The 25,252-nt window shown below is 43.4% G+C and overlaps 1 long non-coding RNA gene across 1 annotated transcript; it reads left to right on the top strand.

The window, feature by feature from the left end:
• Window positions 1-362: 362 nt before the first annotated feature.
• Window positions 363-25,252, top strand: LOC142396256 (uncharacterized). Its single transcript, XR_012772521.1, has 3 exons — window positions 363-450; window positions 6,666-6,736; window positions 24,345-25,252. It is a non-coding gene; the product is annotated as an uncharacterized LOC142396256 (long non-coding RNA).

The following is a 25,252-nucleotide window of genomic DNA, read 5'->3' as shown; positions in this document are numbered from 1 at the left end:
GGATGCAACACGAGCACCGTGCAGCAGCGTGGGGGGTGGCAGAGGGACGTTCCGGTTAAGACTGCCGTCATGTTCACTCTCACTTCTCACATAAAGAGGGACAACGGCGCTGAGCGGCAGGAGCCGGCAAAAAAAAAAAGGTGAAAAGTGAGGGACGAGCTGTTGCTGCTGTTTCAGAAAGAGTGTGGGGAAGTTAGAAAGAGAGCAGCAGCCGAGAGAGAGAAACGGGGACTCTGAGAGAGGGGAGGAGAAAGGGAAGGATAGAAAGAGGGAGGGAGAGGAGAGGAGAGCGAGAAAGACAAGAAGAGAGGCACAGTGAGACGGACAGATGGAGGAGAAGCATGTAGCCGCAGAGAGGAGGAGGAGGAGGAGGAGGAGGAGGAGGAGGAGGAGGAGAAACAAAGCGTGTTGACTGAGGAAGTGTGCATGCCATGCGGGCCATGTGCTCAGGTAGGTCCCGTGCATATCTGCTCCTTCAGCACTCCGACTCTCACCTTCACTGCCTTCTTCTCACAGCTTCTTTTCTCTAATAACACAAGGTTGGACTGCTTTGTTGTTGCTCTGGAGGAGTTTGCGAGATTTGAGTCGTCATTTTTTTTCACTTCACTTTTTAAATGCCATGCAGCCTTCATTTTTTCTGAAATGATGATGAATCCTCGTGAGTGCAAGTTTGTTGCTTTCTTTCTACATGTTGCATGATTTGCAAAAGAATGTGGAATTGTGCGTGTTAGAATGATGCCGCAGATGTAATGCAAACAAGGAGATTTTTATTTCGATCTGGCTTGTCTGTGCGTGCGCGCGCGCGCGTGTGTGTGTTTTGAGCTGTGATGGTCTGGTATACTGGTAGGATATTGGCAGGATTGAGGAATGTGTGAGACTTCGCCCCAGATCTCTTTGTTCCCTTTCTCTCTCATTTTCTTTCTCCTTTTTTTTTCTTCACTGGTTTTATACACACACACACACACACACACGCAAACCAACTCTTGCAGAAAGCCAGTTGAAACTTCCCACCGGCAGGAGAGAAATGCTTGGAATGTGATTATCACGTATTTGTGTTTATTTTATCACTGCGGGTCGCTCGCAAAGCAAAGGAGGAAACCAGATCAGGCGCGTGCCCGGCACTTAGCGTGAAACTGTGCGTGAGTGTGTCTGCACGTGCACAAGGCATTTGTGTGCTCGGTGGTGGTGATGGTGGGTGGGGTGGGGAGGGGGTAGGGTGGTGGGAGGATAAAGAGTGAGAGCTATTTGGCAGTGCACGTGAGTGTGTGGGTGGTTGTGTGGGTGTCAGGGTGAGTGGGTGCAGAGCTCTCTTTGAGTGAGAGCACATGTGACTCGAAGTGTGTGTGGGTGTTAAGTGTGTGTGTGTGTGTGTGTGTGTGTGTGTGTGTGTGTGTGTGTGTGTGTGTGTGTGTGTGTGTAAAGGTGAAAAGCGTGTGCGTGTGTTTGCAAAGGTAAGGTGATTGTGAGTTTCCGAGTCACCTTCGCACATAGCGGAGAAGGAGAAAAGAAAGGGAAAAAAAACATTTCCAGAACCCCTGTCTTTCTTTATGTTGTATGCACATTTACACACATGCACACGCACGTGCAGTTCAGGCGCCTGTCAAACCCGGCGCATTCCTGAGCGCTCGAACACACGCAGGCTGAATGGTGGGTTGAATGCGGGGAAATTCAGCTGAAACGTGAGGACAAAAGCCAGGGGGACATTTAAGAGGGTTCAACTCCACAGAACCCTGGGAATAAGAGAGGAAACACACACGTACATGCATGCGCGCTCACATTAACGCATGCCTGTGTGCACTGGATAACTGACTGTGCATACATCCTGACGCGCACACACACATATGTACAGCTGCGGCTCCAACAGGCTGTTAGAGCCTGGAACAGAGGGGAATTCCCAGGGAGGAGACAGTGAAAACACTCTGCACCTCTGCCTTAATATACACAATGGGCCGCCTGGGAACCAACATACCAGTGCTGAAACACACTGATGGAGGTGCTACCACTGTGGTACACCAGTTACTTCAAAGGTAAACTGGTGACTCCTCCGGTGCACCTCTGGCTTGGAATTTTTAAAGGTGGCTGAGGAGGATTCTGCGAGCGACTAAATCTCAAAGAATGACAAAGGCGGCTCGGCTTCTTTGTAGGCTTCATGTGTGAAAGATCAACCAGGGCCGGGCTGTCAAATAGGCTTGTAAAACAGCAAATGGTCTTGAGAGAAGATTATAGCGTTTCAGATAAAGCATTTGAACTGAAAAAATCCCCCCAGAGCGCCACTTTAAAACAGCGATTTAAAAAAGCGATGGAAAGAATGCATGCTTTTACAACGTTTCCGATGATTATATTACACATTTTCCTTAAAAAAAACAAAAAAAAACTAGCAGTTCCACCTATTGCACTGACATCACGAAACGCATGAAACACACCTTGCGAAAGTGTTTATCTCTGACTTCAAAGCCTTGTCGGTATCTCTTCCAGGGCTGCGATTTCATCAGGTGTTTGTCATCCATGTTTGGGTAGACAGGGAAAAAAAGAGGTGGGGGGTAGGGTGGGATGACTGGAGTTCAGTGGACGTTACAGGTCAACCCCCCCACCCCTGCTGCCTCTGATGTACTGCCGCACGTCTCCAGTGCGTGTGACGTGTGGCGTCAAAAAGAAGAGGGGGGGGGGGGGGGGGGGGGGGTCGCGGTTGTGTTGAATCAATATCGCTTGCTGTGAGTCAGATCAGTACTGATACAGGATAGAAACTCCCCCTCTCTCTCTCTCTCTGCTGAGAAACATGAAGGGGAAAGTATGGGATTGTCCCCAATCACTGCTGCCTTTGCATGTCCTGCAGTGGCAGTTTGACTTCCTCCCCTTTTTTTCTAAATAATTCAATTCACCTTCAAATTTCTTCTGCATATATGGGTTTTATTTGCACCACGAAAAAACAGCCACAAGCATCCAAATTGAGCTGATTTACGCCTTGAGTATTTCAACAAAAGATGGCCATAACAGTAATTTTAAGAGTTTCGTCTTTAAACTCCAGTTGTGTTCGAGCTCGTGAGCTCTCTGGGATGAAAAGCCTGTCAATATCTCCATCATCCAAGGTGGAGTCTTAAACCGAAGCTTCGTTGTCATAGATGCAAACAGTAAGGAGCTGACCTGTCCTGTAAAGGGTTAATTGATTTGGTCGTACGGCTGACGAGACGAAGTAAAAACAAAATATTTCTGGGAAGTTTGCATTGAAGAAAAACCCATCCCAAATACCAGAAACTGAGGTCATAACTATACTCATAAGCAGATAAGAGAAAGAGTGGGCACAGTAATTTATTCAGGGAATTTCACAATATGAACCCACAGTCATCATGCTGGTAATATTGTCAGTGTGGTTTAGAGACCTCATACCTCCTCAACCTGTGCCAGCGGAGGGAGCGAAGAAGCAGCGAAAACATTTGTTAATTTCCCACATCGATGCTGCAAATCACTCTCAATCTCAAGCTGAGAGTGATGAGACAGCCTGCGAGAGCAGAAACAGAGGGGGAAGGAGCAGGTGAGCGGTGACAGATCATCTCACACATTTCACAGGAAATTTATACAAATGTTCATGCATAAATTTAGCCGAGCAGGTACAATCCCACTGCAGGTGTATTTCCCCAGAGACAGACAGGGACAGTTTTTTTATTTTAGAATCTTTCACATTTGACTGAAACTTGCATGCGGGGAGCAGATTTTCTGCTAAGTAGCCCAAAATTGTTGCAAACTAAATTAGGCGTTTTTCTGCTTTTTTTTTCTACTACGTATTAGTGAAGTTAAGTGTTTGGTTTTTTTTCAGCAATTTAGATTTGAAAAGATGGCACAAGAGAAGGCAGAACTTGATTTTTAAATGTTTTTTTTTTTAATGATAATGCCAAACTGTGACATTTCTTAAATTCACCATTGAAGCATTAAAGCGTCTGTGAGGAGCGATTAGTACCTGGAGCGGTAACAGAAGGGTTCCGGAAAATCTGCATTTCATGAATCCCCAATTAGATGCTGATCATTTCCTCAGGTGGAAAGTGGAGGGATGAAGTTTCTGACAGCCAGCTGATCGCTTTTGCCTGCTGGGATTAAAATAAAATTGTGCTCAGTTTGCAGGGATTTGTGTGTGTTTCACGAACACGTTCAGGTTCTTGGGTCCCACTTTGGGGACCCTTTTAATAGACCGTTCAACGTTTGCACACAGCAAAGGGGACATTTTTGCATCTACTTTTGGCAAGAGCTGGAGATATACGCACTAAAGGCTGGAAATGCACGAGTAGAGATTTGTTTTAAAAGTAAATGAAAATGATAAATGAAGATTTTCCTGCTTTGAAAACGTAATCGATTTTTTTTGTTCCTTTGTGGTTCTTGCGGCACAGGTTGTTCATTAGTGTCCGCAAACTTATTCTGCTACGATACAAAGGAGACATTGTGTTTTGTCGGATTTATACTTCTTTCTTACTCTTATTTGTTTAAATTCACAATTAATCTCTTTCACTGTCAGCTTTCCTCCCCGCACGCAGGTGTTTTTAGGTGTTGTCACCAACAATGGCATCACTACCCAGTTATTAGTCTGTCCGGGGGGACCGTCCCCGCAGCCTGAAGGGGGAGGCGGGAGGTAATGGGGGATTTCTTGCGGACCAAGCCTAGGTAGTCTATCGGCCGACACGGAGTACTAAATTGCGGCCGGCTGACTTGAGTTTTTTTTTTTTTTTTTTTTTTTTTTTTTTAAGAGGCTGGGGGGCGGCGAACATCCACACTCGGGCAGCAGAGTCAGTCAGTCAGTCAGTGGCATTTCCGAGCTGTTCGGCGAAAAGCCATGCAGATAAAACAGAGAATGAGGCAGAAAGGGGGACTTTCACACGCACTGGATGACTAATAGAGCGGGCTGTTACTGAGCCAGAGATTAATCGATCCTCCTCGTTTCCCCAGGCGTATATTTGCGGCTGTCCTCGCTCGCTGCGCGAACACTTTTTGTGCAGCTCCTCGGTGATGTGTCGGTTTTTTTTTTTTTTTTGCCTCTTGTGTGTTTTCGTGTGTGTGTGTATCGGATGGAGCGTGGAGGAAGGGCACTGCATGTCGGGCTGTTTTTTTCTTCCAGCGTGCAAAAACAGAAGAATCCAGGTATAATCATTTAAAACAGATATTTCTGATTAAGTATTCATTTAATTGCAGGCAGCTTCTTGTCATTAATCCAAAAAGGCAAATGTTATTTTAACAACGTGAAAAAGTTGATCGTGCATGAGTTTATCTTGTAGTAACTGCGCGGTTTGGCGGTTTGATTTGATGCCTTACATTTTGGAGCATTGTCTGGGAGCCTGTTGAACATGGCATTGCAGCAGTGTGTGGTCCTCTCTGGCTCCGGCAAGACCATTGTGCACTCTCCACGTTTGTGTGCGCGGAAGCCCGTGCGTGCGCATGTGTGTGAGAGGGAGAGTGTGATGGGGGGAGGAGGAGGTATGCGAGTCGGGCTGGAGGAAATTCTTGTGTTTTTGGAATGCGTTTACCCCGGGGGAGACCTCGTGACTGCGGGACAGACACGGGGAGCGCAGATATGCATAGAGAGGGGCGGCCAACGCACGGAGTGACTGACTGACCTGTTGTGACTGCAGAGGCTTTCTAAGAAAACAGCCGATTTTGTGTCGCTGGTTCCAGCATCACGCCAACAAACAAAATGATGGGAGATGCTCCACTGACGTTGAATCAGATCGATTTCATGATAAACTCGTGAACATTTTTGCTGATTTTTTAATGAGTATTTTTTCTCTCTCAGAGGATTATAATTAAAACCATGCTTTTTCACTTTTAGATACAGTGGAGCTGCATCCAACAGGGGGCAGTTGTGACACATGTAGCTGGAAGTTGGGTCTCTTTTTTTTGTTTGTTTTGACAAATGTACACTATTTTTGCTAAACTTTGTGTCAGCCGTGCATAAAAGCACACTAAACACGTTTCTTTAGAATACACAGTTCAATGATATCCAGGCACTTGTGCCCTTGAGCTGAAGATACATCTTCAGACAGTCATCAAATATGGAGACACATAGTTTTCATTGGTGATTCATTTTTAACTTTGTGCAATCATTGGCTGACTCATGATGCTCCTTCACCTTCTCGTTGTGTATTATCAGGGAAGAGACCAGAGTAGAGCTTTGAATTTCTGGAAATATGATCAATAAATCTAAACTTCATCCTTTAGGGGCGATAAGTCCAGAGCATGGTGTGGTTGGAAATATCGGACAGACAGAGCTTTATACTCCAAGTGTTCAGTTCTGCGCAGTTGCTGTTTATAATCTTAAAGTTGTCCGCCACACAGTATTTTGGAGCTGAAACTTGGGCAGAAGTTTGTGCATGGATTTACTTTTTTTTAATGGACAGACTGGGGTTAGGATCCCAGTCGGTATTGGACAGAGCACAATGTTTCTGGAACAGCACTGAGCACTAGAAGGAGAAGGACTGCTAAAAGCTCGCCCACACACAAATGTGAGATATTCTAATGAGCAATCTGGCCCATCTGAATATTATTCAGGCATCCTGCGATGTGTTACATTGTGCAAGTCCATCTTTTTTTTTTCTTGTATGTTTAATTTTTTTATTAAGCTTCTGTAAAGGTGTGAGTGATAAGATGTGATGTGAGTGATTCACTCTTCTGCCACTTGTTTTTCACAGCTTCAACTCTACGCGAGGCACATCGGTGAAAAGGCAGCGCTGACTGGTGATGGAGGCCTCCTGTCCTGCTGGTAAGATTCACACACTATCTGTTATTTGCACGCATGCAGAAAAAGTTGAAATGCATTTATCAAATGGAAAAGTTGACCCAGGCAGCAGAAATCAGGGTCAGTAAGTGCTTTTGATTAAATGCACTTTACACCAGAGAGTCACTTAGTTTTAGATGAAAATTTATGGAATTCTTACACATTCCAGACCTCATCACTCCATCAGTGTCCTTTCATTCAATTAAAATCCTCCTCTGTAGCTATGATTTATAAATAACTGCAACCTACTGAACTCTGCTGTGCTAAAAGGTCTTTACTTACAGTAGCCAACAGCACGTCTACATGAAACATTTTAGTGTATTTAATGTAAACCTAAGAAGAAGAAAAAAAATCTGGCAACACGATTCAAACACACACACATACAGCATGTCCAGCCCACACACTCCCACTGTTTCCCCTGCCTCTGCTCCCTTTAGATGTAAGGCACATGACATCATTAAAGAGGTGCTCTAAAAATCAATGTGGGTACCGCATGTGCGTAGGCAGATTGTGTGTTGTGTGTGTGTTTTTTGTTTCTGTGTGGGTGAAGGGAATGAAAGCCAAAGCTCCGGAGCCGTGGGCCCGTGCTGGCTATGTGTGTGTGCCCAGCCGGAGGCTCTGGTCCCGGGCTGCGCTGCCTCCCACGCTGGGGTACGGCTGGGGCTGAGTGGGAGGGTGGAGTGGGAGGGAAGTGTGGGCTGAGCTGTGAGTCAGCCCTGAGACCGCTGAGGGAAGCAACTCGCAGCGAGAGTCCTCTCCCTGCCAGCACTCGAAGAAACTTTATTATCAGGATTGTATACATCCCGGAGAGTTACAGACAGGAGAGACAGAGGTGGATGTGCTTATGGCCGCTGAGATCACAGAGATGGTTAGACAGAGGACACCAGATTGTTTGTGTAACCCCTTGTGTTCTTGTGATGCGCCTTCTTAATAATTTCAATCCAAACCGTATATCTTGGTGGCAGCTCTGTATATCGCCGGCTCGGCCTCATTTTCATGCACTTGTGAGACAGATGGCGATATCAGACATGGCCCCATCTGCTGGAACCGCTTGCTCTTTCTCACTCTGTCTGCTCTCTGAAAGAAGGAGCTGAGAAAACAGAACTCCATGCTGCATGTCCATTTAATCTTCTGTGAATGACATGCTCACATTCCACACTTGCACATGCACATACATATGCATAGTCCATTAGTCATAAGCGATGAGAAGTGTTCGTCATTGGCAAGTTTGCCAGATTAATAAACATGTTTCCTTTCATGGAGCCTCAACAAGCTGGGCTTTTGGTGAGTTATTTACTGCAAAATAATATCTTCATTTTCTCAGTTAACTGTGCTAGTAGAGACGAGAGAAACAAAATTTGATCTGGAATTTCTCTGTATATGTGTGTTGAAGAAAATCTCTTCTTTCGGGATTTTTAAATCTTGACTGAGGATAATGAAACTCAAATGTCTTTTATATATTTAAAATATAAATATTCAGTGAATCCAACAGAGATCATTTTTTCTTCATAGTAAAAAAACACTCCAATCTGTATGTTTTTTTCGTGATTAATTGTGCCGCCAAGGAGAGGCGTTATAGCAAGATTACGCAAAAACAATTTCATGCAACTTTTTGTAGACTTGCATGAAACTCTACATCCCATAATATTTCAGCCTGAGTTGGGATCACTTTTTTTAAAAATGGCGAAAGATGTAGCCTCTGACTGTTCTTATTTGGTCTATAAAACATCAAAACATTGTGAACTTTAGTGCATGAAAACTGACTGCACAGATTTAACAGATTATATATTTGTGATGAACTAGTCTTTAAGCTGCAGTTTAGAGCATAATCAAAGTTGTCAGTTAATAAATGGGAATTTCTTCAGTTTAACACGGTTTAAGAAAGGTTGAAGCAGGTGTAACTGCTGGCTTCAGTAAGTAAAAGTGACTGATTTCTCTCCAAAGATCAGTATCAGTCTAACTGCCTTTCTTCAGATTAATCATAACACACGCATCTGAAGTTATTTTAGTTCCATTTGAGCACATTTCTAAAGGGCTATCAGTGACGCAGTCAGCTCAGCAGCAGAGTTTCTGGGCTGGACCGGTTGTTCTGATAATGGAAGGTGGTTCTTCAGGAAGCCCAGAGGGAGTCCACCAGTCTGGGGGCGTAGGAGCTGCGAGTGGGCCGAGGGGACCGGCACAGGGGTGTGGAGCAGCAGTAGATGGGGGCGTAGGTGGGAAATGCTAGGGAGGGGGTGGGGTGGGGGGGGGGGACACTGGCGTGTGGACAAGTGAAAAGGAAGGCGCGCGAGGAACGGGAGGGAAGGTTGGGGAAGTGAGAGCAGGAAAGGCTGGTCGGAGCAGCGGGGGAGAGTGGAATGTTTCACAAGAAGCCTCATCCGCACTGTAGCGTCAGGCTGAGGGCGTCTGCTGTCGCTGCTCAGACAGCCACCAGCCAGCGGGGGAGCTCATGTGTGACACAGTCATCCTCACACACATTCTCCACTGTGTGACCCTTCACCGCCTTGGCAGGGCTCGCAGCTTTTATATCCTGCAAGTGGTCCAGTCAGCAGCAGAGCCGCTGCCTTCACACAGCCCACGTTGTGTGGCTATGAGAGGGAGCGTCTCGCTGTTTGACACCTCTGAAGGGAAGAGGAAGAGGAAAGGGGGAGGACAGGGAGGAAACCAGCAGTGGTGGGGAGAGATGGGGATGATACACCAGTGGGTTGCTTTAAAGGAGTCACAATACTCCCATGCATTTTCTAACAAGCTGCACATTTATGCATCTGTATGTAGTCTCTCTGAACATCAGCTGCATTTTGTTTTGTACAAAGACAAAAAACAAAGCAGCTCTAACGCGAAATTAAAATGAATGTTAGTGTCATTAAAACACTCCATTTAGGGTTAAATGAGTTATTAAATCCTTGATATTATTTTTTATATTATTAGTCATCTAAGAGTTAAATAAACAGCCTGTGTAAAACAGATTTATTAAAGTACTTTTTTCCGTTTTTTTGCAGCTGTTTCAAAGGAAAGTTGTAATTTTTTTTAACTCACTTATTTAACTGCATGTACATGCGCAACAATTATTTTATATTACCCCGATTAAGACTTTAGTCTGAATACCACACACCACTATGTAAACAGCATGTTCTGATCATTTTAACACCAGTAATCTAGTGATTTAGAGTATCCAATAATATGATCAGGTTCTGTGGAATATTGTGATCTTTCAACTCTCTAGGTGTTTTGCATGTTTTAAATAATCATTGATTAGACCTTACCAATGACCTTTTGAAGCCAAAAAAATTCCCTGAAGCCTTATAAATCCTATTTCCAAACAACATTTGGATATGTACATTCAAGGGTGACATATTCTGTCCTTTTCTAACAACGTGACACAATTTTCTGAGAGCTTATTGAGATTTATAAACAGGCTTTGGGTAAAAAAAATCGTTTGGTTGAAGCACAGTGGCCCTTCTCTGACCCCTGTTTTAACAACTCTCTGAGAACAGTCTGTTTGCAGGGGCGGAGAAGGAGTAAGTGCTCACACTCACGCCGCCCACATCCCCCAGTCGTTAGGTACTCAGCAGCTTTACAATAATGTTAATATTTCAAAAAGTAAGGTTGGTTTATGTCATCTTCATTACCTACAGTAAGTGTTTGCGACTGCTAAACGTGAACAAAAAAGAAATATAATGAATAAATAATTCCACAAAATTCTTAAACTTAATTGTTAAACTTGAGATAATCTCTTATATCCCTATAATCCCTATTTTTACTTTCAACATTTATATGAAACCTGGAGAACATTGTGATTTATAAGTTGTTATCCAATGGGACTGACTTGTTTGTGGGGTTCTAAATTTGTTAAACCGCTCCCTTATAACTTCAGGTTACAAGATGGCGATCGTCAAAACGCTGAACTTGAGGCTAAGAAATGCAAGTCCACAAATCAGTGGATGACATCACAGTAACTGCAGGCATGCACATTCTTTAGATTTGATAGTTTGTGTTTGAGGGGAAATGCCACCTACAGCTAGTTGCAGATGTCAATTAAAGTTCACTATGAGCAGTCTTTCAAGTTAACGTTTACTGTCCAACTCAGAAAAAGCTGCTGCAAAAAGCAGAGAGAAACAAACAGGACAAATTGGACCAATTTATAAAAAACTGCCCTATCACTACAGTTAATAGGAAGTTTTAAAAGTTTTGGATGGTTCCAGACTGCACTGTGCATCCCAAACTCACAAATAAGCACATTTCACCCCTTACTTGTGTAGTTTTATTTTTGTGACGCAAGTACCAACTGAATGAATGAATGAATGAATGAAGACCTTGGATGGTGTCAAAACTGTCAACAAACGGCACAAAAAAGTTCAAATTGTGGCAACATTTACAGATTTCTGTCGTTCTTTTTATAGGTATAACCTTATCATAACTGAATGGCTGAGATAATGGTCAAAAATAGCTGTAACAAATAGAAATGATCCTCTAATGCTTTAAGTGTTACTAATAGTACTGTTATGGAAGCTATTGCCTAATATAGCTTAACCCCATAAATCAACCATTGCGTCACAATAGAGGCATTTCACGTGATCCGAGATGCTTGCATAAGTAATGGAAAATTCAAGCATTTACCAAAATGCATCGCAACCTGAGCTGCCATGTATGTTTGTGTGACTTGAGAGGTGTTAAGGTATCTCTGTGTGTCATTAAACTCGTGGGTTATCACAGGGTAATGACAGCGCGCGCACGCACACACACATACACACGTCACTGCAGGGCAGCGGAGAGCCATGCAGAACAAGCAGAGTGGATCGAGATAAGACGTAGAGTCATGCCTCTCCAGCGTGACCGTGACATCACAGTTGTATCTGTGTGTGTGCGCCGCCTCCCAGTGCTGCAAACAGACTAACCTAATATAGTCAGTGTGGAACATGCGCACACACACACACACACACACACAAAGCAGGGTGGCGGGGTGGGGTCTGGCAGCCAAACTTCTATTTGCTGGCCTTGGTTGGCTACAAGTGCGTTTCCTCTGAGGTGTGTGTGTGTGTGTGTGTGTGATTTTAGTGAATGAAATGACGTCACTGTTACGTCTGTTCTCGTCCATCATGAGCTGAGACTTTGAGTTCAGCAGAGACAGGTGTATGTACGACAGAGTCTCTCGCTTCCTTTGTGTGTGTGTGTCTGTAAGCGTGTTGTTACTTCAATTCAAAACTTTCTTTTCTCTAAATAAAACTGAAGGTCTAACTAAGCGGAAGTGTCTTATATTTAGACTGAAAAACTTTGTTTGTTTTTTTATCTGGAACTCTAACAAAGATGCATCAGTCTGGTCACGATAAACCATTATTTAAGTTAAATTAACCAGATACCTAAAACATACCTTCTATAGGCTTCTTTGGCATTATGCTTTAAGTAGATTGCTTAAAATTAGTCTTTTGATCGTTTTGTTCCGATATTATAGCTGAAATATCATTTTAACAGCCTGAAAAATTTGCAAGAAGACTTTAAGGAAAAAAAACAGACTACATAAAAGCCACTTTGGAGCCACGTGGGTTTGAAAGTAAGAGCTTCAGATGTAGTGGCATCACACTCCCAACTCAGAGTAGAATTTCTCAAAGTCCTCATCTTTATCTCCATCTAACTTCAAATCATTTTTTCTTAGCTGTCCCTTGAAACTAGGACTTTTAAACTCTTTTGCACTTGTTTTTTTCTTACTAAAAGTTACTAAAAGCAAAATTTTCATCAGCTGTTTTACTGTTCGCTCAGTCCAAAGTTGGAAAGGAAGTTATTAACTATTAACTAAATAAAATGACAAACAACCATGATGAGCAGCTTTGAAGCAGCAGGTATTGCATGACTCCTTCTAGCTAAGAGATAACGGTGTTTTAGATTTCCTCCGTTCTGTTGAGAGTGATGAGGCTCGGCAGCTGATATCTTCTGATGAAATATTCTGTCATTCCAAATAAATTTACATGAGTGGAGAATCTCTTCTTCATACCAAGCACTGTTTCCTCCCAGTGGTGCCTCCTCCTCACCGCAGCTATCAAAGCAATGTCAGATGCAACATAATTGATGCACTTCTGCGCTTTGAATGGGAAACTCCCATATAAACATGCACAACAGGACATACAGTTAATTATTTACAGGAACTTTAATGGCAAAATCTGGGCCTGCTTTTTGTAATTTTTTTTTATTTTTTTATTTTTATTTTTTTCAAGTCTTAGATCTTTTGATCATTTACTCAGGCTGATGACAACTCTACTATAACTGCATTTTACTGCGCTTATGATCTTTTAAAACCTCCCTCAACAATATTATGTGAACTTACTGTTGAAACTAACTGCTCGTCTCTCTGTTGTCCCTCCCAGTGTCTCCCTCCACCTCTCTGATCATGTTTACTTGGGTTGAACTAATGAAACTGCAGCTCAGCTAAGACAATGGGTGGTTGAGAAAGATTTAAAAGACACATACGGCTCTGACGTTACTCTTTAAATACTCTCAATTTCACATCCTGCTGCGAAAAAAGCAGATGAGTATTGGTGGTGTCTGAAAAATACACACTGGCCATATCATTTAGGCATTTCAAGCATTTCTCCTAAAATCTCCCTCTGTCCTCACCTCTTTCCTGCTGTTTGAATTCTTTAATTTTATCTCTGTCATCTGTCTATGTGTCACTAGTGACTCCGGTCAGCCATTAAACTGCTTCTCGAGCCGACCCAGCAGAATTCCCAGGCTGCTGGCCTGCCTTAGTTCACACCTTTTTGTCCACAGGAATCTCTGGAATCCCCAGCTTCCTTTCCACTGCAATCTCCATTGTATGTGTGTGTGTGTGACAACATGAAGGAAAGGTCCCCGCCTGTGTCGTGCATGTGTGTTGAAACACATCTCCGCCCTTGTATCCACCCAGAGAAAGCAGGCAGGCGGTGCTCAATTTGTGCCCACAATAGACTGAGTCACATTCTAAAATGGCAAACCTCTTAGTTACTGTGAAACTTTACTTTTAAGAACAAACTTTAGTGCTCATCTTTAATGTTAAATCGAGGCTCTTGTGATGTGAGGATGTAAATTTCAAATTTCAGCTGCACAAATACCGATAAGAATTATATTAACATGTAAATTCAGACAAAAATCAAACGGCAACCTTCTTTTTACAGAAAACTGTCTGTATGATTTGAAAGTTGAGGTTTAATTCTCTGGAATCTACAAAAAGAAGATTACATTTTAAGTCCCCAGTGATTCATTGTCCCTGGCTTGCAGAGAAGAAGTGATTTAACGCAGTCTTATAATTAATTGCAACCTGTACTGTAATCACGTCACCATGCACAATAATGGCGGAAATACAGTATCTAATTTCATTCTGAAGAACTTCCTATTTTACAGAGATTTAGAAAGAGATTTTTAAAATATAATTTTGAATAATCAGTGAATATTGTATTGAAAGCTTCAAGAATTGCTTTGTTTCTACACAATTTATTCTGATTGTCTGAAACCTCTTTTTAATATAAACAGTTGATAAATGGAATACATTTGTTTTTACTTATCAGAATACATTTTTATTAAGCGTGGATGGGAAAATAACTAAGTAAAATAAATTCTTGGATATTCAGCATGGTTCTAATTTGGCATTTTTGTAAATATGAAACCTGTGATTCTAAATTTAACTTTTAATTTTAGATGAAATCGGAGACTTTCCTGGCAAAAATTATATTGTAGATACTCCATGTCAATTCCACACTGAAAAAAATGATGGATATCTGTACAGTCCAATACACAAGACTAGTAAAAGTGATTAGAAGCAATTGAATCCCAGATATCTGTAATTCACTAACTGCTACTTAAACATTTAAAGGATTTGTCGCCATCTACTTTAAAAGTTGTAGATAACTTGAAATACATTTTTCTACTGTTAAAAAATGTTCTTTTTAGGATGTTAGGGATATCTAAATGACAATTAAAGATAAGAGTTTCACAACAAAAACAAAGGAAACGTGAGAAGAGTACACAGAAAGCCTCTGTGACTCAGGTTTGTCGGCAGGTCTGGAGTCAGTTAGCCGCTGTAGCCGTGACTCATCAAACCCGTTACTGTGGCTCAGCGAGACTGGTTGAAACCCTTTCAATCACTGTGATTCACTCACACCCACTTATTCTCCACGCTTGGCAAATTCAGTTATATACGTTGATCCTTTGATGTTAAAGCGGCTGAGCTCCACCGTCATTTAATACAATGTAAACATGATTAATGCGGTGAGAAATATAAGTGTAGATGAACAGCAAAATAACGATGATTGCTTTTATCTGCATCAAGTTTGCCCCACTTGCTTAGAAATTGTAAATTTCTACTTCCGAGACTTGTTTCTGCATAAAAACACGGTCAGTCAACAGAAAGACAACTATTTTTATGCTTCAAACACAGGCAATGAGAGGGGTGCAGGGTTCATGAGCGCTGTACTGAGGTAGGAAGCCGTTTCTGAAATGTAATTCAAATTTAGCTTACTTAAACTTAAAATCAGCAAACCATCTAATCGGAGAGGTGAGAGTCAATCCTCTGACTTTCCACAAGACTCACAAAAACTTTCTGGAACAAGTTGGATCTTTTTTTGGGGGGGTGCTAATGGCCTTTATTTTAAAGTTGGTGGACAGGAAAGGAGGCAGAGAGAATGAAGGAAGACATGCAGCTATGAGCTTCAGGCCAGGACTCGAACCCGGGCCGGCCGAGTCGAGGAACTACAGCCTCTGTACATAGCGTGCCAGCTCAACCAGCTCAGCAATGTGGTATCCAAAGTTGCATTAATATACAGCAGGTTACCTTTACCATAGAGATACCTCTCAGGGTTTACAATGCATAATAGAAATATGCATATGTAGGTCAAATGTTGCTTAACCTGGCTCGTTACATGACTCATTGAAGCTATTTAAACAGCTGTGAATAAAATCTGACAAGGGAAGCAGTCACGCTAAACTAAAACTGTTATTTGTGCACCACAATATGTGTAACGGGAGCGTAGCATGGGTGCAGCATGGCCTTCAGTGAGTCACATGACCCCTGTGAGTAACAAACCAGCTATGCAATTCCTTAACTTAGAGACTCCCATTGAAAAGCAGGGCAGGGAGGAGGATGGAAGGGGCGGGGCAGGGTGGGACTGCTCATAGGTGTGGCTAGCTGGCACGGCAGATAATAGAAGTGGGGTTAAATGGCAGGATGTAGGTGAGAACTGGGATCCAACAAGGACAAGGGCAGTATGAGGTCAAGACAGTTAGGGGACAACAGATGATGGCGGTGTCATCGTCATCCAGTGAACTCAGGTAACTTTCTTTTGAGAAGCTGTGGTTGTTGTGAGTTTATTTGCTTATTTAAGGACCTGTTGGGTCTTGAAAACTGTGGCACTTTCTCTTTGTGGTTTCCATGTAATCTATGAAGCAGCTAAGACATGATGCACATGAAGTATTTGTTTATGTGGGAGAGGCTGGAAATCGTAAAGACCCCTCTTCCTCCTTATTCAGTTCCCTTTTCTGCAGACGCCCCAAATCTCTGGCAGGGGAGTTTCCTGCTTTTGAAGACCCCGGGCAAACACACAAACACACATATACACACACATACATGCAGCGAGAGAGGCTGCCCTTACTTCTCTCCTCCTCCTCCCTCTCCCCCTCCCTCTTCCCTCCTCTCTTTTTTCTGAATGGATGTCCTCTCCCTAACCTCAATTGAGAGCTGTGTAACAGGACACTGCCCTCTGCCGCGGTAGGCTCAGCCCCCTCTAACAAACTTGATATAAGAGAGAGCAGCAGCGGACCTGTGAGTGTGTGAGAGTCGGACAGTGTCAGTTATTGGGGGGGCAGGGGTGTTGAGGGAGAGAGGAGGGAGAGTGAAGGGTGAGAGGAAGAGAAATAGGAGAGGGAGACCGCTGTGAAACATGTGATAGCGCAGCTTTGGCGGGGGCTTGTAGGGAGTTTAACGGCTGTGGTGTCTCCAGAGCTCTGGGAAAGCACCTTTAGCCCAGAGGGAAGGGAGACTCACAAACTGTCTGTATGCGTATGTGTGTGTGTGTGTGAGAAAGTGTGTGTTTGTGTGATAGAGAGACAGAGCGCTGGTTATGTAGTGCGCTGCTGTCACTTTAAGCCTGTTACTGATTACACTCAGAAGAATGCAACGGGAGGAGGAAAAGAGAAAAGAGATGAGGATGAAATCTTTTAGGGAGTTAAAGCGAGTTTTGTGCGACTTGCCGTCACAGTTGCAAATAGTGACGTGGGTGAGAAGTTGTTACCCAATAGCGTCTCTCCCTCGTCTCTCTCTGCTGGACCAAGCAAAGTTAAAGTGAAGGGGAAGCCGGATTCCCTTCTTGAGGCTGGGACAGAGCAAAGGACACCCAGAAGAAGAGGAAAGAGTAACCAGAGAGGAAGATGTTGGAAGAGGAGGAGGAGGAGGAGGGGGGTTCCCTCATTCCCTCATTCCAAACCCAGTGCCGGGAGGAAACGCTCACCCAGACGGGTAAGTGAAAAAAAAAGAGAGAAAAAAGGCAAGAAAGGGAAAAGACTTTCAGAAAGTTGAGCCGCTGCTGTTGTTGATGGATATCATATGTTACAAGTTAAGGTTAAGAAACTGCTCCCAGATCCTTAATAGGCTGAGAGGAAGAACAGCAGGCTCTCGGTGCCGGTCTGTAGACTGTCAGCAAACTCTGATAGAGGCTAAAAGCTGTGAAAAAACAGAGGAAATGCCTGAATAAGCTCTGAGTTATGTGACCGCTTCGCATTTTTGAAGCTGGTGAATGATCACCTCCAGCTTGTCACAGCCTGAAGTCTCATTTGTGGCGGAATGAGCGTCACCTCGCAATGTGCTCACATTACAGAAGAGCTGATTCACTCTTCCACAGTCTGCCTCGAGCAGGATTAGATGGAAGCACAGTGTATGGTCTGTTCCTTTGTCAGTACTTTGGTCTTTTTTAACAATGTCCGGACACTTATGTCGTGTGATTAAAAAACGTCTTTGTGGCTAATAGGCTATTTTTTCACACAGAAGAATTACTTCCCTTCTCTGTTAGTCAGTTTCCTCCTCCCCTCCTTTTCATTTGACACAGATAGCACAGTCCACTTCGTCTGCTCGGCAGCAGAGGGCATGAATGAAATGAGCACGTGGGTGGGAATACAATGTCATACAGCGTGGATGGTGTTACTTCTTTATGAATGGACACTGCAGGCAGCTGATGCGATTGGCTGCAGGGAGAGTGACGACTGATGATCCGGTACTCGATGTTTAGATCCGTCCACTGGCTCTTAAAACACTGCTGCATAAGTTTTTGTATTGGCGTGTGTGAGACACAGAGTCTTTAAGGAGTTGTGTGAATCAGAGCTAGAGGTTCTGGATGACATGTGTTTGCCTGAGAGAGGCTTAGTCACCAGCTGAGCAGTTGTGTGTGTGTGTCTTTTAAAAGTGGTGGCTTTCTGCCCAGCTGTTGTTCTTCACATTATCTCCTCCTCTCTCTGACTAAGACTATGCTCTCACTGGCCAACATTACTCTTACTTGTCATGTAAGAAAGCAGGTCCTTTCTGGAGTCACTAACCAGAGTAATTGGTGTGTGTGTGTGGGGTCATAAAGCGACCACCACAACCATGCAAATGCCTGCCAGCAGCTCAGCCTACAGCCACACATGTACGCACGCCCTGCTCTGTGTCTTTGTTTTACTGCAACACAATGACAGCCACTCCTTGAGCTCCACCAAAGATTACTACAGTCCCCATTTCTCTCCCAGAGCTTTCTCAGGGCCGATGCTACGGCGTGGCTCCACATTAATACTTTATGGTTCCGGGAGGTGTGATAGAAGGGAGAAGACGAAGAGAGAAAGTCCAAGCGCAAGGATCCATGAGCGCTTATCTGGGCAGCGTTTCCGGTGAGAGGGTGTGATAGCGGGAAGATTGGCGGTGAGATGCATCGCAGGTATCTTGATGTAAAAGATTAAATTCCCAGGCGGAGCTCGGCGTGGAATCTGCCCTTTGTCTTATCACTCTGCCTACATAGTGAACCATGCCCTGTTCTACTTGGCAGGAAGTAATTCAGAAGGACGACCATGTTCCTGCAGCTTCCAGAGCAGATAAATCATTACTGTGAATTTTGAAATGTACTTGCATATATCTTTGAGAAATCAGATCATGTTTTAACAGATTTTGAATTAGTTAAACTGGAACTCAGCCAGATATGAGTATAAAAGTTAAACACAAAGCAATAACAAGTTTCCGGTCTATCTACTATATGTATACATAGTGCGTTAGACATGTGATAAAGTGAATGACCTGCCTGAGGAAGTGGGGCCAAGAGGTTCCCCTACTGTACACTCCTCCGTCCTTGATCTTTACAAAATGCTGAATACATGTTTTGATCTTTCCCATTTAAGGTAAAACAAAAAATAAAAGCAGCCAAACATCAAGCAAACCCACGGCGAGAATATTCAAGAGAAAGTTTGTTGGCAAATATGTGACAAAGGAGCAGCTGAAGTGCTGCTGTAAGCTGAAATCTTTAAATCGTTAAATCAGAAGAAATGTGCACGTCCTGTTTCTTTTGTCGTGTCTACACTTGTTAGAACAACTCACGTGACATTTCAACACATTTTGAGCCTCTTACGTCATTCCGCATTTTCCATTGCGAAACACCGAAGAACTTATCGCATTTTTAGCAATAACAGTACATGACAGTAGGATTTCAGCGTTTTATAGGTATAAAATGATTTTACAATATCTACATGTTACCGTTTATTTACAAAATGTTTTTTGAAATTGCCTCTGGCTTAAATTTAGTAGCGGCCGTTTATTAAAAGAAAAACTGTTTTACACTGATAGATTACAGTTAGTGGATAGAGGGGGAGAGAGAGAATTAAATGACAGGAAAGAAAAAGTAAAATAGGAAGAAAGGATATGAAAGAAGAAAAACAAAAGGGGAGAAGGAAGGTAAGAAGGATATGGTTGAACGAATGAAAGGAGAAAAAGGGAGAACGAAACCAGAAGAAAGGCCAGGTGACAAATTTGGGAAAAGAAAAGAAAATTTAAGGAAGGAGGCTACAAAAGAAATAAACAAGGACATAGCTAGAATATGCAAAGCTCAGCCAGTAAAGCACTTGTCTGAAATCTAAGATTCTGTCCTCGTGTCAGCCTTTCCAGACAGCAAAGGGGTAGTTACCCTGACCTTAAAAGGAATTTGATACCCTTGCTTCTCACCTAATTAAAGGGATCTAATGGAATAGATAAAGTATAGATGGATAGTTGTTACTAATGAAACAGCAGTTCAAATATAGTACCTTACTTTATCCTAGATTTTGCGATGCTGAAATAAAAAATTTTGTCTGTGTGGCCCTGTGATGTACAGATGACCTGTCCAGCGTGCACCCTGCCTCTCGCCCAATCTAAACGTTGCAGTTTTACCATAAAGGCTCAAAATTGGTAAATCAGATGCATCTTTGTCAGTCTGTTCGCTGCAAAGATGCAGTGAACAGATACTCACCTGTGAGTAGTTAGGGTTTGAATTACCCATGTTCCACCTGTCCAAATACATGTTTAGATGATTGACTTGCTTGTGCATTTTACTATCCGTACGATTCCCCTCTTGTCACATGGATGCTGACATACAGGAAACACCAACTTGGGGATATATTGCTGTCTCAATTTACCGCCATGGATTGTGAAAATAACTAAGTAGGTTTTGGAGATGTGAAGAAACAGATTGCAGGTTTTCTGGTGAGACGTGGCTGAAACTTAAGCTGTAGATGACTTTTCTGCATTAAGTTTAATTTAATGGGCTGGTTTCTGCTGATATGTAGTGAAAAAAGCATCAAGCAGGTGAAGATGTTGCATGGCACCTTGTCCTGACAAACCAACGTGGTGCAAATGTCCCACGTTGATGGTGAATCCATTTAGTTTTTTATCATACAAATGGTAGAGTGACTGCGTTTGAATAGGGCTGAACAACAAAAGCCAGCTTCACCCATTCAGACATAGATAATTTCAGTGCTTCTGATTCTATTCATTGAGCAGGTTTATCTCTCATTTACACACTGATGACACATCAGAATGCAGCATTTTATCCACCAACACTTTGACATTTGAACTGGAGAAGCAGGAGATCGAGTCGTCAGCCTTCCAGTTGTATGAGTGGAGGATGGATGTGTGGAAGACAAGAGAAAGTCAGTGTTCAGATTATTCTAAAGGAATCTGGCTTTGATTCAGGTCACCTATCACGTCTTACTGACTCCACAGTTACGGCAGATATACATGAATCAGGGAGTTGGGAAAGGTTATAGTCACCGGCGGCACAGTTCAGTGTGAACCACTGGCTGGTGTCAGGCAGGAAGACATTGTGACATACCATAGTTCTTCAGACACTGACAGTTATGCAACTAAAACTGGGTTAAGAACAATCTTAACTATGACTCGACTCATTCACTCTTCTCTTTCCCCACTTTCCTTTTCACATGACTCGTCTTTGTTTATACAGCAACAGTTCACTCTGTCGTTCACAGGCAGATCGTAGAGTTAAAAGCTTAGTGGCATGACTTCAACGTCACAGGACTAAATGCGGTGTGTGTGCAAGCACAACAGAAGAAGCTCGCTAGAGCCTTTATGTGCGTGCATGCATTTTGTGTACCGTGTGTGTGTGTTTGTGTATGTGTACTTAACAACACTGGTTCCAACGGTGTACAAACCACACACACCTGGCCTGTTTCCTCCTGTGCTCAAATATGGGCAGAGCTTCCCCTACCTGGGCCCCACTCTGAATTCCAATAAGTGTTAGAGTGTGTGTGTGTGTGTGTGTGTGTGTGTGTGTGTGTGTGTGTGTGTGTGTGTGTGTGTGTGTGTGTGTGTGTGTGTGTGTGCGAGGAGGAGGTTGTAGAGGCGGATGCACGTCATGGAAAACCAGGATCAATGGGCAAGGCCCGCAAAGCTGCGTTTTTAAGGTGTTCCTTTTGTTTTCCATAGGTAATCAGTTAACACAATGACTCAACCTGGCGGAATATTCAAAGTGGTTGCAGCGGGAGGACATCAATAAGAAACTGTGGTTATTACACAAGTTGAATCCAACACTCAAGAAAGAAGAACAAAATCCCTGTGGATCAACTGGGTTATTAAATAAAGAGTCAAGCTCTTGATTAGTTTAACCAGCAACAACATTAAACCATTCTGGTATCAACTCTGCTGAAATCTTACACAAACGTGCCTCTGACTTATCTTCCTTAAGTCTCTCTGAGCTTTTTTATCAATGAGTGTGTTAGTATTTAGGGTGGAGGCGGTTAAGATATCAGTCGTCAGGTTGTAGCTCTCTCAAACAGAGCTCACATTATAACGTTCTAGCCTCCGCGCTGCCTTGTGTCGGGACTAATGAAGCAGATTTATAGCCGTGTTTGCCAGGGTGCAGCTCTAGTTTGCCGTAAACCCTGTGACCCAACAAAGGCGAAATGCCCTTTCGCTGACTTTAGAGAAAGGGACACCTTTCATCCTTCTATCCCTTTTCTAAGTGATTTTTCCCCTCTTCCTACGCCTCCTTTCTTTGCTCTCTGCACATTTGCCAGGCCTTCATAAAGCAGCTTGAGGAGGGAGTAAGCTTTCCTTGGTCATCTCGCCAACTCTTTCCCATCAGTCCAGCCCCCCTGGAAGAGCCGGCAGACATCCTTCTCCTCTTCTAGGCCCAGAAATGGGGTGCAGACTGGATGTGCGAAGCTGGGGCTCCCTCTGGAGAAGCCCTGTGGGTGCCTGGTCTTTAGACCTGGTTTCAGTAATCACATCCACTGAGAGCAACCAAGCAGCACCCAAAGGAACCATTTGGGATTGCTTTACATGTAGAGCCTGGCTCGTCCGCCCAGTTTATAATAAGGACAGAAAACGAGAGGGGGAGAATGGGACTTAAACTAGCTCTCTGGCAGAGGACAAATGCTGGATCGCAGGGGAATGTTCTGGGACAGGGAAGGACTTTGGAGAGCAGACAGAGGTGGCAGCAAACACGAGCTTCCATAACCTCTGTGTCTACATAATCTGAACTGTTGGCTCCCTCTTTTTGGCTGGAACCTTTAACTCACACATCACAACCATTTAGACTCATAGACTGGGCTCTGTTTGAACCTGTGGAGCTCAGAATTGATATCTGATTGCCTGCCAGCCTCATGGAATAACCGCTTAATTGGTCTGTCTCATCTTGCAGATGAGGCATCCCTTTTGAAAACTTTCTAATGAGGGCAATGTCTGATTGATCACTTTCACTTCATGAAAAATGCTGTGAACGTGGATTTTTGAAAGGAATATATTTATTTAACTGTCTGAAAGTTCCTGGTAAAAAAGACACTGACCACCAGAGCAGAGAGATCAAAATCATCTTGCATAGCGAACTAAAAGAGAAGCGTATGTATATATATATATATATATATATACACACTAAACTCTGCTAAGCACTGCTAAACTCAAATATTCTCCTTGACTGATTTTAGTATCCAATCTTCTTTATTGAAATTCAGATTTTGGTGCTTCTGACAAAAAGCTCTTAACCGGAGCACCGAGAAACTTTTAAAGATGGAATCGTTAACGAACTCTTCACACTCACACACATTGAGAAAGGGAATGCATCCCCACCCAGTTCACGCATCCTACACACCCACCCACACATGCATGCCCACACATATTTCAGCAACAAACAGCACATGCACATAACCAATGAACCAATGTTGCTTGCAGCAGAAGTGCAACTTATGTTCGGCTCAAACACACACACACACACACACTTATACAGTGGTTGGTCACCCCCTACTTTGAGGCTAAAGCAGGGTAATTATTCAGTTCCTCTTTGCCTCCCTGAGAGTGTGTGTCTGCTGTATATGCACACACAGTTGTCATTTTGTGAATGTGTTTCTCATGTGTGTGTGAATGTGGATGTGGTCAGGCCCAGTCATCTTCTAGGCAGCTAAGAGGAAACCCACATCAACTGCCATGCACCACACTCTAGGAATAGAACTGCCCAGTGCAAGCAGGAATGGAATGGCACGCCTGGCCTCACCCCTCCTCACCCATCTTACCCCTTCCTCAACGAGTGGACCCTCTCCTCCCATTTTGTGCTGCTTTGTCTGTTACTACTAACTGTTATCCTACAAAACACGTGCTTCCTTTGTGGTGCCGATAGCCACTGAGCTAAGCTAGTTTTGATGATTGCAACACACTGTTCCACTGCGCGAATCTTCACCTGAGAGTTTATAAATATCCGTCGTTGGAAACCCTGGTTATGCATGAGACACTTTCAGGTCTCTTGCTGTCTGTCTGGCTCAGACTATGACATTGTCAATCAAAGGCTTCAGTTTTAATGGGGAAAAAAAGGGTTTATGTACCATTGACCTCTCTGTGTTGCGGCACTGGCAGCGTCACCAAAGTGTGGAAAAATGACAGATAAGACAGGAAACCTTATCAGGTTATCTTCAGGTCTGTGAGCTTACTCAGGCTCACCAGTCTGGACCTGCTAATACCACGCTTGTACTTACAAAGCTGATGACAACCTCATTTTTTTGCACAGAATGTCCTCTATAACTGGCTCAGTTTGTGATGCAATATAGCGGTTGTGACTAAAGTTAAGTATTTCTCTGTCATTTACAGGTTGGCCACTTCCCCAAAGACTTCTCCAGAAATACAGTTGAACATCCATGTGAGCCACAGTCATTTCCGGAAAGGTAACTCCTTTTTTTTAAGATTTTCATCGTTTTCTTCCGCCTCACCTTCCCTCATACCCTCTTTTTAAAAATTGTATTTCCCTCAGCAAAGAACAGAACCTCAGGCGACATCCTTTTGTCACTATTCATATCACTTGTTTAAAGCTTCGAGGGATGGGGGGGGGGCACGCATAATATCACAGATGTTTCTAAAGTGGGGTGAAAAAAGACAAATTATGCAACCCAGAGGAGTGTGGCACAGTTGAAACTACTTCTTCCTTTTGTCATCAATGTTTTCTGCAGTGTAGAAACACAGAAAACTGAGACACAGCTAGAGGCAGCATGAATGGTGGCAGAATGCTGGAATGCGACGAGGGAGGAGGGAGAAGCCAGCACATTTCCCTTAATAAAATTAAATTGGAGTCAAGTGACCATCAGGTGGTCAAAGTATGTTGGATCAATATGGTCATGAGGTCTCAGGTATGCAGAAAGAAGGAGACATCAGCTATGCTGTCCTCCCTCTTTCCACATTTTCTATCTCCTGTCCTCTCCTCTCGTTTTCCATCACCTGTGTCTACTTTATCAGGACCGACTTAGTGCTAAAATGGATGATGGTGGTCTCTGCCTGCCATGCCTCAGGGCTAATGGGAAAGAATGACAGGAATCTGCAACTGATAATGCCAGGCTTGGAGATGTTCGTCAGCAGATAATCTCCCATATCCTTCCCCTCCCTCAGGCGCCTCTGCTTTCTGCTTGATCTCGTCCCTTCAGTTAGCCGATACAACCACTCTCACCTCATGACTTTGCACAACATATTTCCCTCATTTTATGCCTCTTTGTGTTTATAATGGAACT

The sequence above is a fragment of the Odontesthes bonariensis genome, chromosome 12, assembly GCF_027942865.1.
Source record: "Odontesthes bonariensis isolate fOdoBon6 chromosome 12, fOdoBon6.hap1, whole genome shotgun sequence".
Lineage (NCBI taxonomy): Eukaryota > Metazoa > Chordata > Actinopteri > Atheriniformes > Atherinopsidae > Odontesthes > Odontesthes bonariensis.
This window is presented reverse-complemented; position numbering and strand designations above follow the sequence as displayed.